The following is a 7,736-nucleotide window of genomic DNA, read 5'->3' as shown; positions in this document are numbered from 1 at the left end:
GACGTCTGTTTGGTAAGTTATTTATTAAATTAAGAGACACCGGAAGTGTAACACCACGAGCACGTGTGCGGAACAAGCCAACTACAGGTGAGGCAGGTGCAACAAATGTTCTCGCCGCTGTTGCTGTGAATCCGCACGTTAGCTCCCGTGAAATTGCTAGGGATGCTGGGATGAGTCAGCGAAGTGTATTTCGAATTCTGCACACACACTAGTTTCACCCATATCATATCTCTCTCCATCACGAACTTCACGGGAATGATTTTGTGGACCGTGTTCGGTTTTGCACATGGTTCTTACGACACGACACACCCGATTTGTCACGTATCCTCTTCACTGACGAGGCAACTTTTACCAATCATGGAAATGTCAACCTAAGTAACATGCACTATTAGTCGGTGACAAATCCACATTGGCTTCGCCAAGTGGAACGCCAGCGCCCAAGGAGTGTGAACGTGTGGTGTGGTATAGTGGGTGAACATCTCATTGGCCATTTTTTTATACAAGGGACACTGAATGCTGACCGATACATACAGTTTTTACAACATGAACTGCCTGTACTATTGGAGGACATACCACTTCAGACAAGGAGGGAAATGTGGTACCAACATGACGGGTGCCCAGCTCACAGTGCAAGACGCGCTACAGCATGTGTGGAAAATACATTTCCAAATCGTTGGATTGGACGTGGAGGGCCTGTCAAATGGCCGGCTCGTTCCCCAGATTTGTCACCGTTAGACTCTTTCCTGTGGGGAAATCTGAAGGACATTGTCTACCGGGATGTGCCAACAACTCCAGAGGATATGCAACACCGCATTACTGCGGCCTGTAGGGACATTCCCTACGAGATGCTACATTCTGTGGAACGATCTTTGCTTGGGCGCCTCGTTGCCTGTATCGCAGCTGACGGCCTCCACTTTGAACACACACTTTGACAGGTTTTCGCTTCTTATGCAGTGGTTCTTCGACATACTGTCATGGTCATTTTCATTATGCTGTAACACTGTCAAATACATGGTGCTGACGATGTCTACTGTATTTTTTCTTCCTTTAACACGTTCTGTCTTCATCTTGTCCAATGGCTTCCGACATCTCATACTTGTACATGCCGTGATACTGACGGTCAAGTGGGCCACTTGTTAGTTTGTTTACATATTTTCACATGGCCATATCTTCGTTCCTATGTGCAATAGATGCATGAGACCAACGGCGTTGTGTTTCTCTGCGTGTGCTCTTTTATATTATGCATGTTATTGTATATCGTTCCATTAAAAAAAAATATGACTTTGCTCCAGAAGCCCCATTTGTCGATATTTTTCGACCCACCCCATACCTCCGATTTACGAGCCCCATTTGATGTTATTGTTTCCCGCAAACCTCAAATCGCTACTGTTTCTGGTTTCTTCGCTATTTCAGGTGGTACTTTTAGGTGCCTCACGCGGTATATATATATATATATATTAGCAGGTAACAATATGTTTGTTATTAGCACATTCTTACTTTCCAAAGAAGCGCATGTGGGATGGCAAAACGGATCCGGATCCGAAAATTCCGGATCCGGATCCAAAAGTACCGGATCCTGATCCGGATCTGAAAATTCCGGATCCGCGGATCCGGATCCGAAAAATTTTAGGATCCGGATCTGGCCATCCCTAGTTCAAATTCGACCTGAGGTTTATCATGTTTGCTCTGGATTGTGTCTTTTAATTAAGATCAAGAGCGATTCCTGCCAATTCCTCTGTATTTGTATTTTTGTTACTTTTACGTCGATTTATTCACTTTTGGTTAATTACGACGATGAGGGTGAATGATGATTAGATGAATCACCCATGCCTGAAATTTCAATAACGCGCCTTTCAATAATAAGCAAAATAAGAGGCAGTTGCTGGTCTGTTGTTTCAATGTGCACCTTCAACTTCATCCTGCAAGTTTTCACTTTGTAATGTGGCAATTCCTCAAGGTACAGTCACCGGCATTAAAAGTTGGACAGCTAGATCCTGAAATACTCGCTTCCCTGCAAGGTGTTGTGTGTGTTGCCTAATTCTACGGCAAAAAGTTGATTTTAAAGCAATTCCTAATGGCATTTTTTCCAGCCCCATAGAGATAGGCAACACACACAACGCATTGCAGGGAACCGACTATTTCAGGATCTAGGTGTCCCATTTTTAATGCCGATGACTATACCCTTAGGAATTGTTGCTTCGTTATACAATCATGTTGCAAACACTTTTTAACGTGTTATATACAAACGTATCTATAAATTCTGTTGTGTCATGCTTTCGAGTTAATAACGGTCCACTTCCACACACGGCTTTTAAGCTTCTTCGTCTGTGAAGTTGGTACTGAATCACTTTGTTTCTCAAATACGTACTTCTTCTACACTCTACACTACACTCTGTAGGCAAGGGCAAGTAATATTCATGTTGAGGTTTGCTCCTGTAATGCTATGGACAGACAATTACGGTAGGAAATTAGTAATCAAGGGGTCCCGGGTTCGATACCCGGTGGAGGCACATAGTGGTTCGGATCCCACTTTAAACTGTAGGTCCAGTCCCGATTAGCCTTTCTGTGCATAAGGTGGACTTAAAACAACAATTCACCAACAACAACAACGGTATGAAATTACTACTTGAGTTCCGTTTTGTGGCTCTAAATGATCTAGTTTTTCCATTATTTAACATGAGTTTGACATTTTGGTGTAAGACCACTGGCGTACACTAGGGAGAAGCTGATGAGGCTGCAGCCCCTTTCGAAATTTTGAGAGGATCAAAATTTCCAAATGAAAGCTGTAAAGAACTCTGCAAAAACAAAGTTGTAAATGCAAACTCCTTTTAAAATGACCCCCTATTACCACTTTTGTATTTAAACAACTTTTGAAACGAAGGTTAAAAATTTAATATTTTATACTGTATTCTGCCCCCCCCCCTCCTATCAGAACGCAGCTAGGTAATATCCACCATTACAATTTAAGCTCCCTCCGAAAATAAATTCTGCGTACGCCAGTGTCAGGGTAAGCAAGGTAGTTTACTGGTTAAGTTTTGTACGTAAATTACGCGTGATTTACTAGTAATTTACTTCGCCTAGAAAACCAGTTTTTTTATGCAGATCTAAAAAAACTATTTTTATTTTGTAAATTAGTAGACCTAATATGAAAACTACTTTAATTATATTACATTTTGAACTTTAATTTTCTTACATATTTTAGCACAAAATCATTATTTTTATGCCTTCACCCTCACTAACAGATTAAAAGAATAGAATTGTTCTTTTGCATATTTTTAAAATTTGAGAAACCTGTCGATATACACGGTTAACAACAATTCATTTGGATTGGATTTCAAAGTTTTAGCAACAGCTTCAAATTCCGTTTTTATGCGTATTATACACTTGCATAGGCTAATTATGATGTGAATGTGAATATGGTAGTTTGTAAAATTACAATACAAGAGCACATACAAATACGGAAGGAAAGTTTTATAAAGTCATTTTCTTCTATTTTCTACCACTGCCAACTGCATACATAACAATGTCCATAGCAGAAAATCATGTTTTCTTTTAATTTTTGTTTTATTCTAGTTTTTACGTGTTGTGCGTTTTACACATATTTTACGCGTAATTTACGTGTCATGTAGAAAAACTTTTTTTACGCTTAATTGCACAACTCTGGCCAGTGTGTAAGACATACACATGCAGTTTGAATTGCACGTACCAAAGCAATTGTACGCGTATGTTCCATACGAACACAGTAGTTCCATTGAATGCTATTTCAAACGTTCAGTTTATGTACCATATTTGGACCCCTTAGTAAATTCTTTGGAATGTAGATTATTTATCCACTTCAGCTGCAGCCCCAATATATGAGGAAACCGAAGGAAGCTAACTACCTGCTCCACGTAGAGAAGATATTGCAGATATTATGGAAATGACATACCGCACAATGATCCTTCACATAACTTGAAAGCTGAAGCCACAACGTTGTTTCATTATGGTGAATTTTGAATTTGAATTTAAAACTTTGGGTGCGTCAGCACTTAGGATATTTTGCACCCGTAACTTTATACGGGGTCCAGCCCCTTACCAAAACTAAAATAACATAACTGTAACGTCGTGTTGTTATTCTGACTTTGGTTAAAAGCTGAGGCTGTAAAGAGGCACTCGGCATACACAAGGGCAAAACACAGGACAACACAAAAAATTATACTGGCCATGAGGCCTGTCGCCAGAGCCTCGTTCGTTTGTAAAATATAGTCCAGGGTGTACTACGTGGAAGTGAGGTTGACAATTGGGTGAACTACGTGGAAGGTTGCCCCTTACACCCCTGTTTCATTATGTGGAAGAATAAATCACAAATGGAAATAAACTCAAGTCTCATTTAAGTACTTGAGGCAGTAGCGGCGATTAGGAGGAGGCGTGGGATGTTGCAGTACTCTGATGATCTCTAGGCTATACTGGAGGTAGCATAGCTACTGATTGGGTCTCCCATGCCGGGCAGGCTAATGGTAAAGAGTCTGACTAAGAAGAACTACTGATCAAGGCTCGAATTGCAGAAGAAGGTGGAAGGCCATTTTAACGGCGGGGGAGACGGAAGAATCTAGAATCAAGAGGAGTAACACTTCTTTAAAAAAAAAAGGCTGGTTACCTTGTAAAGACCCCTTGCCAGGATACGGTGAAGATCTAAACAGCAACTATGACGGAAAAGGAGACCTTTGGAACGGTATAGCTGGCGTACGAGGCACTCATTGACAGGGAGTATAAATATGAGAAATGCCACTGTCTTGTGGTAGCCGCGGTATCTCAGTCGTTAGCAACTCTTGCAGGAAGCAGTTCGTAGTGAGCTCCGCTCTCCGCGCGAGAAGGCTGTTATCGAACTGCCCGAGTTAGCTAGGACCATACAAGGTTTTCTAGTGTTTCTTTTTTCTTCTGTGTGTGAGAAGTTCTGTAATATATTTCTCGAGTGCAGTGAAGATACGACGAAATAGATCACGATGAACACGCAAAGACAAAACACTTTGAAATTTGTGTTCACATATGTCAAAACGAGGCCCACGTCATTAGATTTTCATCAATGGTTTGACGATACCTATCAAGTGCCGACGAATCAAGTGCTAAGTTTTGAAATGGATTACTTTCGAAAATGTTTGTACGTGAAATTTGTGACAAAAGTGATAGGAGAGCGGTTACTCAATGATTTTGGTAATGAGGCTTTCTATAGAGACGCTGACGGTATCCATAAAGTTGAAGTAGAATGGGCCCACCAGAGACATGTAATCGTAAGAATCCATGTAGTTTCAATTGAATTAAGTGAAGAAGTTATAGGTCGAGTCATGAGTTCTTATGGTGAAGTGTTGAAACTTGATGACGAGACTTATTCTGCTGATCATATCTATCCTACACATACAGGTCGTGTTTTGATCAAAATGATATTACGTAAACCCATACCCTCATATGTAACGCTGAATGGAGACAATTACTGGGTGACATATCCTGGGCAGGTGAGAACTTGCCTAGCTTGTTCCGAAGTGGGGCACAATGTAGCCCAGTGCCCTAAACATCGATCCCCTGAAAACTGCCCCCGCAGGGGCCCAGTCAATATACCCGCTGACAAAGAACCGATGGCATATGAACCTACAGTGTTACCAGTGCCGATACAACCAAGAGATTCAGCACCATCAGCAGTAGACGTCACTGCAACAGACGACAGCACAGGAGAAAAAACAGACAGCACCGTACTTAACAAAAACGAGCCAGGTCCAAGTCGCGGATAACTATGACCACATCAGAGGAGGTCCATGCCATACCTCCCCTCCCTCTCAGTGTTTTGTTCACGGAGACAGACTTTCCCGTAGTTACCTCCCCTCGAAAATCACGTTCGAGATCTGTATCAAGGTTACGGTCAGTGGCGGAAGAGTCAATGGTGTTACGTAGAAAGAAGGAGAAAAATAATGAATGCGTAAGTTCCACAATAGTTCATAATGAATTTCGGGTAGAAACGGGTACCCCAAAAGAAGATTTTCAAAACGTTAGTTTAACAAGTAATTCAGGAAATGCAACTAAAAAAAAACCTTCAAAGAGTAACAAACTTGTCCCAGATTTATTTAGTGGAAATCATAGTTAATGTATTCTAGGCAGAAGTTGGAGATCTGTAATGTTGAAGAATTTAAATTTGATATAAGAGTGATTTACGTGTGTAGTGTAAGACATAAATTGTACTATTGTGTTATGATAGAGGTCTACATGAATGATAATTCGATAGTGGCTATACACGTTCAGAGTGACCACCCAACATGTTTCCTGGAGTATTTCATATGTTTTTTTTTTTTCCTCTTTAATGATAAATATTATTATGAACACAACTGTTAGAGTAGCGGCTATTAACATAAATAAGTTAAGTTCCACGATGAAACAACGCGCTTTAGGGGACTTTCTCGTCCGATCCTCAGTGGACGTGGCCCTTCTGCAGGAAGTGTGTGTGACCCAGCTTGAATTACCAGCCCAGTATGTGGCATATTTAAACCCCACGTGTCACGCACAAGGAACGGGCTTAGTTGTCAAAAAAGGACTGCCGATCTCTCACGTAACCCAACATCCATCTGGCCGTATATTAGGTACAAAAATAGCAAATATTTGGTTATTCAACATATATGCTCTGTCTGGAAATACAAACCATCACTTGCGAAATTAGTTTTTTGGTACTGATGTAGCAGCAGAATTTTCAAGGGAGCAAAGCATATAATATGTGCAGGTGACTTTAATTGTGTTTTATATCCACAGGATCAACGACCTGGGTTCTCAACTTCAAATTCATTACTAAAATTAGTTCATGGTTTAATTTTGTGGATGTTTGGATCGCTAAGCATAATCGGAAATTGGGATATACATATTTCCGAGACAACTGTGCTTCACGTTTAGATCGTTTCTATATCACTCCTCAATTAAATCAAAATGTGACATCAATACAACTTACTCCCACGTGTTTTTCTGACCATTCAGCCGTAATTATGGGGATAAATTTGGATATCCCTCAGGTTTCGAAAGGATACGGATATTGGAAATTAAATACTTCTATTCTCGTGGAGCCAAATTTCAAACACGCCTTTCATGAACAATGGAAAAAATGGGCAAAAGATTTAGAGAAAAAAACAGATATTCTAGGTTGATGGGAAAAAAATTTAAAACCTGGTATTAAAAAAAATTGTGCTCAATTTTGCAAAGAACGATCCGAAGATTGGAACCTCAAATATAACTTCTATTACAGTGTGTTACGTGAGCTTATAAAGGGTGCAACGAATGGTAAAACAGTGCAAACTGATATAAAGCAAATTCAAGCCACTTTATTACGTATGCCAGCGGCGTATACTCTGGGTCATCTAGGTAATCGCAGATGACCCGGCTGTATTTCTTATATATATATATATATATATATATATATATATATATATATATATATATATATATATATATATATATATACATTTCTTCGCAATATTCTTCCAAACCAATTTCGATGCATACATTTCTTTGCTCCCAGCGCGCAGTTTGCCGTTGAATGTCCGGGAACCTTTCTCCAGCCGGTGGAATGACTTCAGGGAATCTCACCCTGACGTCATTCCTCCCGCTTCCCTTACAACCCTTGGCGAGGAGGGAGGAGAGAGAAAAGAGGGGGAAGAAACACTGCTTCTCAGGCGCGGTGATTCCGTGCCCAGGGTAAGCTCTTTCTTGTGAGAGTCCACCGGTCGCAC

The sequence above is a fragment of the Lepisma saccharinum genome, chromosome 1 (assembly GCF_977018435.1).
Source record: "Lepisma saccharinum chromosome 1, izLepSacc3.1, whole genome shotgun sequence".
NCBI lineage: Eukaryota > Metazoa > Arthropoda > Insecta > Zygentoma > Lepismatidae > Lepisma > Lepisma saccharinum.
This window is presented reverse-complemented; position numbering follows the sequence as displayed.